General features: G+C 32.8%; 1 protein-coding gene across 1 annotated transcript in view; it reads right to left on the bottom strand.

Moving 5' to 3' along the window:
• LOC123654747 (afadin) overlaps positions 1-13,066 on the bottom strand; it is an 82,140-nt gene that overhangs the window by 62,179 nt on the left and 6,895 nt on the right. The gene's annotated exons all lie outside the window — the stretch shown is intronic.

Here is a 13,066-nt window from a genome sequence, read left to right as displayed (position 1 = left end):
TATCTAATCTATTGGTTTAATATTAAATATAAGGCTACTATACTATGTATTGGCGGATATACAAGTCTCACTTGCTTCCGGAACAAAGACAATTTTCTATCAACGTAAAAATATATTATATGTAGATCATAAGTAGACCAATCTAACGAGTTGTTAAAACATGCCATGAGCTCGAAAAAATATGCAATCTAGTAATTTTATAAATAATTTCCAATATAAAGTATTTTTATCAATATTAGTCAATCATCTAAATTTTACACACAGGGGAATAAAATACGTGAATCCATCATCATCACTTCAGTCTATCGCAGTCCACAACTGGACATAGGCCTCCACAAGTTCGCGCCAAAAGTGTGAACCGTGAACTCTTGTTTTATAGCCATAGTCACCACGCTGGACAGGCGGGTTGGTGACCGCAGGGCTGGCTTTGTCGTACCGATGATGCTTGCCTGTCTTCGGCCTGTGCATTTAAAAGCCAGCAGTTGGATGGTTATCCCGCCGTCGATCAGCTTTTTTAGTATTATAGTCACACATCCCATAGTCACCTCTTATGACACCACGGGAAGAGAGGGAGAGGCTTCTTTACTGCCGTAGCCACACAGATAAAAAACGTGGATAACGTGGCATAATTATTTTTTTCTGTGAAATAAATAATCGTAACTATATACACTATAGTTTCTTCAGTCATTTAATTCTCTGGAAAACAGTATTGTGAGAATTGGTCATGAATATTTGTTTTCTTGAAAATTACGTTTTAAAACGTTTTCGTCTGTATATCGAAATGTAAAATCGTTTTCTCAAAATATGGAAATAATCTCACGAAATTGAAATTACGTTCCTAATTACAATCAAGAAGACACTAAACACAGATTTAGGTATTTGACTATTCTTATAACTTTGACTTGATTTTTTAAATTATAGAATGGAATTTCACCGGACCGTCTCCTATTGAGATGAATCACGTAATTTTCGTGTCGCTTTATATTTACAATGCAATATTAAGTACATTTTGCATGATTGATTAAAATACGGGATCGATCCAAATATCAAATAGAAAATCAATTTAAAAGAGGAGGAATGAAAAAAGGAAATAGTGTTAGTGGGCGGTTACTGGCATTCGTCATGAGCAGACGCAGGCGCACATACACGCGTGTCAGTATTTATAACGTAAGCATATGGCCCGGTGGAATGGAATATGGACCGACCGAACATCGATGCCGTAAATTGCGCGCCACATATAAATAAATATTGGGAAAATGTGGCCGCGAAATCTTACCGACTTGTATACGACAAATTAACATTCCGTTTCATTCATTAGAACACATTCGTATTCACGTTTTAACGGCGAGAGCTGTGTTTCGAAGACTGACCAGTGTTATTGACATCTTGACTTGACACACTTAACTGTAGGTACGTTTACGACTTGACGTCGATTGCAGATTGGTTTTAATTATTATAGGTAGTTACTATTACCCAAATTGCAATTATTTGAATATGAACACTATTAAGTACTCGATGTCTACATTTAATTCTCTCCACGTGAATCTGCTCTACTCAGGAAGAATGGTATTATTATCCTACATACTTTTATTTTTTAGTACGTAAAAATAAAACCTGGTTTACGCCAATTTACTCGAAATCGAAACAACATCTATGTCATTGCATTTTATGAGTATATTCTAATGAAGAATAATAAATCGTTACCTTATAACTAAATTCTTACGCTACTTCGGCAAGACCATAAAGGTAAGTTTTGTATGATCTGTAGATATGACGGTATGCCTTTTCTTATGTTCTCTTGTAACACATAAAAGGATAATCCGATTTCGATATTATACATCGGTCATTCTCATTAGATTCGTCTTGGTAGCGCGTCACTTTTATATTTTTTCTTCTAATCCCAAAAGATCCTAGAGGGTTCCGCATACAACTTTTTAATAACTTGGTAACCGCGATACACCTGTTTTTTAAGCCTTTTACGAGTAAGATAAAGATCAAAAATAAATTCTTAAGGTAATGTCGACGAAACGAAAGCATAGCAAGAACCTAAGGAGGTCTCTTATTTCTAGCCTTTTTATATAAACTTTTTGTAAACATTAATATTAAAGGAGTACAAAACAATAATTTTAAGTTTTTAACTACATTTAACATAATCTAAGTTACGATGATATTAATCGGTTTACTGTTTCTTTCAAAGATAAAAATTAAAGTTTTTAAAGCGACAATAGGTTAGTTATCATCGAAGCATAAATTTAAAAACTGTTATCAAATTTAATTCTTATATATTTTGTTATGACCAGAATTACATTTAACACAGGATTGTTCAATCTATCGCTCATATGAATATAAAATGTTATCAAATCACAAACATTTACAATTTTAATATAAAATCAACGCGTTATTTTGGTTCATTTTCATGATTACAGTCTACAGTACATGTTTGTTTCGCTTTCATCCGAGAACCGATATTTGTGTTAGCCGGTACCGGCAGTAGTCGCAACCAGCAGCGTTGTTATGGTTAAGGCCGCTTCCGCTATTCGGACTTATTCCCTACGTGGTATGATCTACGTACATTCTCGTACATATTAATAATACTGGCTACCGCGAACTACTTTGACAGCTCGGAATTTAATAAAACGAACCATACTATAGAATTTATCTTTTTTACATTTTTGCGTTCAAATCTAATTACTTTCTGATTATTGGGCCTATTTCACCGGTTGTGGATACAATTAATAGAAATTCCGCATAAATATAGTATACAACTCTAATTTTAATTATAATGACCTAATATTATATATAATATATTTTATATATATTAAGATTACAGAACATATAAAAACTTAAGTACCTGGGTGACCGAGCTTAGGTCGGTATTTTTAGTAAGTCGTGTTTTTTGGAAATCATATTAAATACGAATTACATATTTATAAATTATGAATAGTATTTTTTTTTTACCGACAATAATAAAAAAAAATAAAAAATAAAAAAAAATGTAATAATGATAAAATGTGAATAATATTTTTCGATTTTACCAACATAATAATAAAAAATAAGAACTGGCTATTTAAATAAAAAATAACAATTGGAAAAAAATAATCGATCTGGAAATTTGAGGAATTGAACCGTGGTCTGTTTGGTCGATCGCGACCGGCCGATTACCCACCTGAGCTATTACAACTTTATTCACAAGTGCGAAATTTACCTTCATATTCTAACGATATTTTAGCCATTGTTTCATTGTCAACTGGGATAAAACATTTTCTAAAAATGAATCCTAGCTAGATTTATTTATCTCCCAAGAAATCCTCTGCATACTAAATTTTATGAAAACCGTTGGAACCGTTTCCGAGATTCAGATTCTATATATATACAAGAATTGCTCGTTTAATAGTATTAGATTAGCAAAATTTTCAATGACACTTTGTCTGCGTGTTGAGAGCGTATCAACACAGATACTAAAGCATGTATCTAACCACGCGTGGATATCGACAATGATTTATTCACATTAGTAATTTACTTCTCGCAGACTATGAAACTACGTATTACACTTTACGCTTTATCAATGTCTTGCGATATATATTGTGGATAATTCTCGTCAATGTTGGTGTCAGTTATAATAAAACACCATTGCACACCATTAGGAAATATATATAACAAGAATTATCATCATCATCGAGTCTTCACTTCGAAGGTTCCGCAATGCTTGAATACAAAAGTTTTCGAGCAATGCGTCCTGCCTGTGTTAACATACGGAGCCGAGACGTGGACACTGACGAAGGGACTGGTCCACAAGTTTAAAGTCGCTCAACGTGCAATGGAACGGGCTATGCTTGGGTGCTCTCTTAAAGACAGAATTAGAAATGAGACTATCCGCGAGAGAACGAAAGTAACCGACATAGCCCACAGAATTAGCAAGTTGAAGTGGCAGTGGGCTGGTCATCTGTGTCGCAGGACCGATGGCCGTTGGAGTAGACGGGTCCTAGAGTGGAGACCGCGTCTTGGCAAACGCAGTGTGGGACGTCCTCCGACCCGTTGGACCGACGATCTAGTTAAGATTGCCGGTGTAGGCTGGATGAGGATTGCGTAAGACCGGGATGTGTGGCGCGAACTTGGGGAGGCCTATGTCCAGCAGTGGACTGCGATAGGCTGAAGTAATGATGATGAGTGATGATTATTATCATCATTGGCCTTAGTCCGTCTATTGCAGACGATTTAGACAGTGTCAGACAGACACTGTGTCGCCTAGGACACTCTCCAGGAAAACGCAGAGTTGAACAAGAATTATAACAAACAAATAAAGCTTTCTTTTTCTTTTAATGATTAGAATCATTATTGGTAATACATTTATTTTATACTAAGTAGGTAGGTACTATGTTTACTATCTCATTTGTATGCAATAAAGTTGATAAGTAGATTTAAAAAGACAGTTTTATCGTTAAAAGTGGCATCTTAAATTCAAACTGGAAGGAAGAAGGCTAATTAATGTACTAATGTTTACAAAAACTCTATATTTACATTCTTGAAACATTTCAGGGACATATTTATTACATCGCTAATAATTATACGTGCTCGCAAACGAAAAAAAAACAGACTTCACTTACATCGACTTGCTAATTAAACGACGAAGGTATTCGGTAAAAAAAATCAATTAAATTGTAATTATGCATTGTTAGAGATAGTTCACAAATTACTCGTCAGATGTCGATCGAATTTAAATGGGACTATATGAAAAGCACCAGCTTTCGATTAAAAAGAATCATCCAAAATTGGTTCACCCAGTAAAAAGTTCTGAGGTATCAATACTTAAAAACACAGTGGAATTCAGAATCTCCTTATTTTTTTTTTTTTTAATTCAGTCAACACAATCGCTATATTTTATAAATCAATCTCATTGTTTTTTTCTGCGTATAAAGTGTAGGCGAGAAAATCGGCTCGTCGATGAATTCATAACATTCCGAGGGTGTACAATAACATCGTAGGTATCAAAGATTAATGTTCTAGCTAGATAGCATTCAGTCTCTTTAAGTAATACTATACAAAACAAAGATTCTTTTAGATGTATATATCGTTACAATTATACTGAAAATTGTAGTTCTGGCAATGTCAATAACGTATAAATAACTAGCTGGCCTGGCGAACTTCGTAGGTACCGCCTTTTTTGTGAATATCATAATTATTTATATCGAAATAAAATATAGCCAGTCCATCACGGATAAACAACATGACGCGTAAATTATATATACTAAGATTTAAGATTTATTTATAAAATTGATAGATATTAAATCCCGAGAACTTTAAACAAAATATAATAAAAAAAGGGATCATCTTTATAGCAAAATTCAAATAAGGCTGTAAGCCTTATTTGAAATACATTAATCGTTACGTAGGTACGTTTATTTGTTTCGCGTTCTTAAATAACCTAATAGGTATCTCTTTATGTAATAATAAGTACAAAGTTGTCAATCGTGTCGGAAGTTCACGCATGGACGCTGACCTTGTTCCTTCTCGTAAGCATACATACCTGCTCGTATGTGGTGGATTTAAACATAGAAAATGTTGACAATATCATTGGCTATCATTATTACAATTCGTAATATTTTAAATCAATGTACACTTTAACAATAATTAATAATTTAACAACATTTGATACATTTAATTGTTAGGAATGTATTTATTATGTTTACTAAAGCGGTGTTTCGTACTAGTCGATGATTATTATCAGATTTAAAAAGTTACTAAAGTACATAATACTTTTGAGACGATAGAAAAAAATTGTTGATAATTTATTTTACAAACAAGCTATTAGCGTAACATTTTAAATTATGTTATTAGAAATAACGTAAATAAAAAAATAAGCGACCGTTATAATAAAAATATGTAATTTTACGCATCGTTAATATAGCTGTGATAGCAAAGATCGTCTTCAGCCAGTAAGCGTTGTTTATGATAATAAATACATATAATAATAAATTTAAACAATATTTTATTATAATACGTTAAAATAATGAAAAGAATCTTAAATAAATTTGTATTAAATAAGTTACTATTATTTAAAAATATATTCATAATTAAAAGATTAAAATATAAGAATATAATTATATTAAAAATGTACAAGGTATTGAGGCAAATTCTAATTAGATAGTTTTGCATTTTAAGTGCAAAAATATACAAAACATAAATTATGTAGTAGCGTGCGTGAAATAGCGAAAGAACTTAATACAAATGTGTAGCGACCAAAACGTGGTTTTAAGCGTGGGAACAAATTAAGTTAAGCATAATGAAGGGGTGCAAAAACTATGAATTGAGCACCGACCCCCGCGGCAAGTGCATAGGGGCGTAACAAGTGGACGTATCGCAACATTACACCAAGTGCCGACCCTTGGGATCAACACATCTTAACATACCATTGGTATTTTAAAAATTTTAAGCAAAGGAATTGTGTTACGTAAGCAAATAAGTTATAATTAATGCTTCATAATTAAAATAAATTCTAAATCATAAGAACTTCGTTAACGTAAAGTAGAAGTAGGTAAGTATACTCGTACATTAGTATCGTCATAGTTTATCATCAAAGTTCACATTTTAACGTTTTATAAGTTTAATAATAAAGTAATTATTCTGTAACTTTGCAAATAAAGTATACCGAAATTTTATTAGATTGAAAATTACCACAATCCCTTAATACTCAAAAACAGATTAAAATAGTACTATTATGGTATTTATGACATAAAGACAGGGTCATCCTAGCGGTTTCTTCATGCACAGCGAATCTTGTGACAAGTCACACACGCACACTCAAACACCATTCATACAACTGTGTGTTCGTCTAAATCGTATTACGGGAATCGTGAAACTTGATGTCTGATTCATTCGATGCAAGATGCGATCAGTGCGAAACGAGCTTGAGAACAAGACCCCTGTGTGAAGACTCCCATGTAGGTTATGTAACTGATTACTGTTATACAATCACGTATCACAGACGTATACGGCGTGGTGCACTCGATACTTGTCGCCGAGCGACGAAGCAAACCCCGCCTTATCTAAGACGCATCCTAACGTTGTAAAACCTGCTCTTACAGCGCATTAAATCTTTTGTGACCTCTTTATAGGGTTCATTTAGGTAGTCTAGTTTTTATTTATTTATTTTATTTTATTTTATTTGGATAGCTTACAGCTTATTATAACTATAACTCATACAGAATATGAATAAAAAAAAAGCTAATAACAAGCTATCACATATAGAGATTTTAGTTTATTTATAACTACTTGCGTAGTTTATCCAAGTAAATACAATCATCGCTTCTGTTAAAATTAGACATTATTTATCTACAGCACAACAAGAGTCGCAATGTATAGGTATTATACAAATGGAATGCAATGGCATGGAGCTAAAGGTGGGATATGACTCATATTGAAGGCACGCTAGTCGACAAAGTACTTTGCTAAATACCCTTTAAACTCAAATTTTCCTTACTCCCTCTTAAATTAAAACTCTCTTTATAAACTTTACTACTAAAGCTACTTCAGTAATAATAAGTGACATAAAAATTGACAGTTATAGAGACGGCCGATAGAAGTGAAAACTTAGAACTTTAAGTAAAATTAAATTAAAAAAAGTTAAATTAAAATTTGTAATTTCATTTCATCACTTTTGCGTTAAACGTGATCTATAACACCTACAGAAACCCTCATTTGAAGGAATGCAGTTAGGAGTCGAACACTTTAGATTTACTCAAATACTATTTTTGTAAATAAATAAACGCTTCACACTCAATGGCCCCCATAGGATTTTCTCCTGTGTCGGAGGTCCGGAAACACACACAATACACAAGCACAAACGCCCAGACCACGGCAAACATCTGTTTGGCCAATATAAATCTTTGACATGAGCGGGGACCGAACCCGCAACCGCCAGCGCAATAGCCACAAACCAGTGCTGTGACTGTTGTGCCAATGCGTCGTCAAATACTACTTATAAATACACAATATTCATATATTACACATATATATACAGATAATTTTATATATGAAATTGTCGTGTAACAATGTTAGTTACAATACTCCTCCGAAATAGCTGGACCGATTTTTATGAAAGTTTGTGTATTTTGTGTTCAGAGAATCGGCTAACATCTATTTTTCATAACCCTAAGTTATAAGGGGGGGGGGGAGATTAAGGGGGTTAGTAACATATATAGCAAAACAACGTTTGCGAGTTCAGCTAGTAATATATAAAATGTGTTAATACATATAATAAAAATTTAACGGGTCGCTGTCTGTACATTTAAGATATACGAGAAATAATATTATTGGGACCTTTATCAACGGAAATATAGCAACTAAAACAATGATTGTCAGAATTTTTATCTGTTTGTCTGTGCCTTTGTGCATGCTAATCTCAGAAACGGCTTATTCAATTTAGATGTCGTTTACTAATATATTGTGGCAGGCTTAGCTTAACATTTAGTGTTTGTTTCATGTTAGTCGGTTCATACATGAAAAAAGCCTTGCCAATTTAAAAAATCACGTTGAACATGTAGTCACTATTCCACGGCGACGAAGTCGCGAGCACGGCTAGTATAAAAACATAAATGTAAATTAAGGCATTTTAACACATTATTTAACTATTTGTTTCAAGAAAAAGAAATAACAATATATAGATACAAACAATTTCATTTCAGACATATCTAATTATCTACCAATAAAAATATTATTCCCAGTATCGCAAACACACCTCGTTATTTACATTCTCATACACCTGCCGCTAGATACAAGCACATTTCAGACATTCCATGACTGGATAGATTACTACTACCGCTTTGTTTTGTTTTGCACCATCTTCTTAGAGGCCTTTTTATTTCAGGTTTCAAAGATAAATGTAAAAATATAGTATTAGATCGAAATAATTAGTGTTTTTCTACAATCTTTTTACATTATTTAGCTAAAATTGCGCTTCAAGTAAAATATTTTATGAGTAGCAAAAGCATACAAATCGATTCAAGGTGAAATTACAAATATCAGGAATATCATTATTAACTTGAGAACTTACACAATTTAAAAAAATGTGAGAAGAGACTGTGATAAAGGAAAAAGTTTAGCTGTGCAATGTTAATATAATTACAATTAAAAGAATGGAGCTCACATACGAATACTTATTCCAACTCACAAAATTCGATTTTTTAAGGTTAGGACAGAATTTATCTGTGAAATGTCATTTTTTTATTATTCATTTTTAACTACAAAAGTGAAATTGTTTATGTATCGAGACATCCAAAATGTTTATTAGTAACGTTTATTGTCGTTATTTTTTTAAGATAAATTAGGAATAACGCTATATTAATCGTATAAACGAAATCTTTAAATTATACTCAAAGCCCTCTTTGACGAAACGAAGTCCAAACTATTAAATATGACTAGAAAATGACACTAATCTAATCTGTTTCAGTAACTAAAAAAATGTCGGCAATGTAACTTTATATTTAGAGAGTTGTTGGCAAAGTGATAGTAGGGCAGCAGTTGTTAGCAGTCGGGTTTCGTTCCGGTGCGTCAGTGAGAGCTTCGATACTTTGCGAGCCAACGCTGTGTCTAGCCGCTCTCGAAACCACGACGACGACAAATACGACGGGCGTACTATGATGAGGACGCGACGCCGCTAGCTGTGACTTTATTTTGTGATCATGATTGGCCGTGACCGAGTGTGAGAGCTCGATCACAGCGTAAAAAGCCATGGTATAATTAATTAACACATATTTTCGTTGGAAACTGACAAAATTAGAAAACAAAAAATAAACACGAAGTTTACTGATTTTGTATATATATATTTTTTTTTCATTTAAAATAAAAATTTAAATATACACTATTACTAAACTTATTTCAGAGTATTGATATCCGAAACCTATGCAGTATTTAATAAACAATATTATCCTTCACATTCTGGATGAGGTTACAATGAAAAAATAAAAATAGTCGGCATATCGACCACGGGTTCATGGGGTGGATCGGAGCCAGGTACCGAGCGGCGTGCACTATAAAACCGTTATGTCTCACGCATTTATCCACAAAAACGCTAAATACAACCATTTGTTGCTGTCCTGGTTTTTGTTACCACGCAATAAATAAAATTTACGAAAATCTTACATTTATCGTTAATCTTAATATCTTAACCTGTGTTTATCAGGAAAAGTAACATTGTGAGGATACATTTATTTAACTCGTTTTTTTTTTTATGTAGCCACTACCAACTACAAAAATATACATAATACACATACATATAATAAAGTCGCAGTGTCGTCAAGTTAATTTGATAATCATTAGTGTAAAAGTTTTGTTGCCTTCAATTCATTGGTTTTGGGCGAAGTAGTTTAAATACAAACCTTTAAATAATTTTAGCTTTTGTGCGAAAGCATTAATTTAAAACTGGTACTGTATTAACATAACTTAGCGTAATAAAATATAGTATATACATATAGCTTACATATCTTGATCATAACATAAGCTATTAAACAACACGCTACTATTTTTAGAAGTACAACTACCACCACAGGACCAGTAGTTTAGTAGTTAACTAGTTTTTAATAATTCAAACAAAAAAGATTTTATATAACCTAACTAGACAGGTTCAAAGCGGTAACGAGGGGTATTTTAGCGTAAAAGAGGAAATTACTTTTTAATTTCGCAAGCGTCGAAATCTACTGAAGTTAAAAGATAAAATCGGACAATACGAATCTTACGTCAGTGATGTTCAGTCGAACTGAAATACGTGCTGTTAAAAACGATACAAGCTATTGTTTACCAAAACTTCGTAACCTTGGTTACCTGTCCAAATATATCATTAGTTATCGGTATTTGGCAATACGAGAACCTTGTAATGGTACTACCATTGCTTTGTGATAAAACATCTAAATAAGCATGTTTCGCAAATTGTTACATTGCAGGTACTCTTGAAACGGAAGTCAAACATTTATTGATAGAGGTAATGACATGCTATAAGTACATACCATAACAACTTTCTATTTTTAGGTTTGATAATATGTTTCTGCGATTTTGGTTATAAATGTGAAAGTACTTTAATACTAATATTTGTTTGTTAGTATTATAAAAAAAAACTCTTTTTACTGAATGCATATGGATGTATACACGGTACAAATACCAAAATAACATTTTTTACAATTTTTATCTGTCGGTCTGTCTGTCTGTTTGTTCCGGCTAATCTCTGAAACGGCTGGACTGATTTTGACGGGACTTACACTGGCAGATAGCTGATGTAGTAAGGAATAGTTTAGGCTACTTTTATTTTAGAAATTTTATAACTCTGCAAACTGAACGAAGTCGCAGGCACAGCTAGTTCAAATATATAAAAAGCTTACTAAATTTCTCGTAATTCCAAACAGACATTAAGACATTTGTAATCATTTAAAATTCGAACCAATTAAATTATCTGCATTAAGTAGTATTATTTAAAATTACGAAAATAAAAGTAAATAGTTTTGTTTGTCTTTCTGTCTCGTAATGTTTGCAATGTAAGATATATAGTACTAATAGTGACGTGGATTGGAACAGTCCAAAAAGGCAATATTAATCAGCTGATTATCTATTTACTTACTCCGAGTCTTAGGGTAGATGGAATGCATGGAATGTCGGAATCGATAGATGCACTATTAGATTATAACTAGTCTACTTACGGAGACCTCGCACAACTGTTACCGTTACACCAATACTGTAGTATGTATTATTTTGTAAAAAATAATTTATAAGATATTCCGGTGTAACGACCTCTTATCAATAAAGACTAAAATTTAGGTCAAAATAAGTGTATATTGAAAACACTCAAACATATAATAATTTACAGTAAAGTTTTTTTTTATTATTAAGTATTTATAGCGGTTTAAGACTTCTATTTTAGGGACTTGAGGAAAACTAAATTTGTTAGGCCTCACCTGAACTTACAGAATAAGTAAGAAAAGTATAAGAAAAGAAAAAAACTAAGAAAAAGTAAGATTTATTAAAATACAGCAGAGGCGTAATAAATATTTTCCATCGACTCAATCAAAACTTTTCTAATACATTTCTTTCATATTTCATCATTTAATAAAAATCATAACATGACGTAGGATACTTTCATGGTTGACATTAATTTAATAGACAACTTTCCAAGGCAGAATCTTTAAGTAAAATATACTTATTATGTAGACTATGCCTATGGGCATATCTATTTAGGTTAGTGGTCGCCCAGGGGTCGAAATTCGACCATAATCAATAATTTAAATTAAAAAAAAAAAAAAATAATAATAATGAAAATAAAGAATATCTTTTAAATTTTTCTGTTTGACTACAGACTTTGACAATCAATAAAATAGTAAATATGCGTGTGTGTCAAATACATGGTAGTGTGTGCAACGTTTGTTTTATGATCTAATTTGTTTATATGCATAATTTAAAAATATAAATATGTACTGTGTAGCTACGGTACTAAAGAATATAGCCACCCCCTCTCTTCCCGTGGGTGTCGTAAGAAGCGACTAAGGGATAACACAGTTCCGCTACCACCTTGGAACTTAAAAAGCCTACCGGTGGCGGGATAACCATCCAACTGCTGGCTTTGAAATACACAGGCAGAAGACGGGCAGCAGCGTCTTCGGTGCGACAAAGCCAGTACTGCGGTCACCAACCCGCCTGCCCAGCGTGGTGACTATGGGCAAAACACATGAGTTCACGTTATTTTTGACGTAAACTTGTGGAGGCCAATGTCCAGCAGTGGACTGTAGTGGCTGTAATGATGATGATGATAATTAAAAAAAAAAAAAAAGATTAGCATTCTGCACTCCTTCTCTATATAAACTATAAGTGTGCGAAATTTCATACTCCTCCGTCCAAGCGATTTTCGTAAAAAAGGGGTACAATATTTTTGCTTCACGTATTAATATATAGATTATGATGATAAAGTTAACGTCCCCAACAATTTTACCCGCGTTGCGTGGCGTTACCGGTTAATTTTATGATCACCTTAAATTGAATAATAATGTTTGTGTTTACTGCAACTACTGATATATATTGTTGTATTTTATAT

Source organism: Melitaea cinxia, chromosome 6 (assembly GCF_905220565.1).
Source record: "Melitaea cinxia chromosome 6, ilMelCinx1.1, whole genome shotgun sequence".
In the NCBI taxonomy this organism is placed as follows: Eukaryota; Metazoa; Arthropoda; class Insecta; order Lepidoptera; family Nymphalidae; genus Melitaea; species Melitaea cinxia.
Note: the sequence above shows the minus strand (reverse complement) of the source record. Positions and strands in the feature narration are given on the sequence as shown.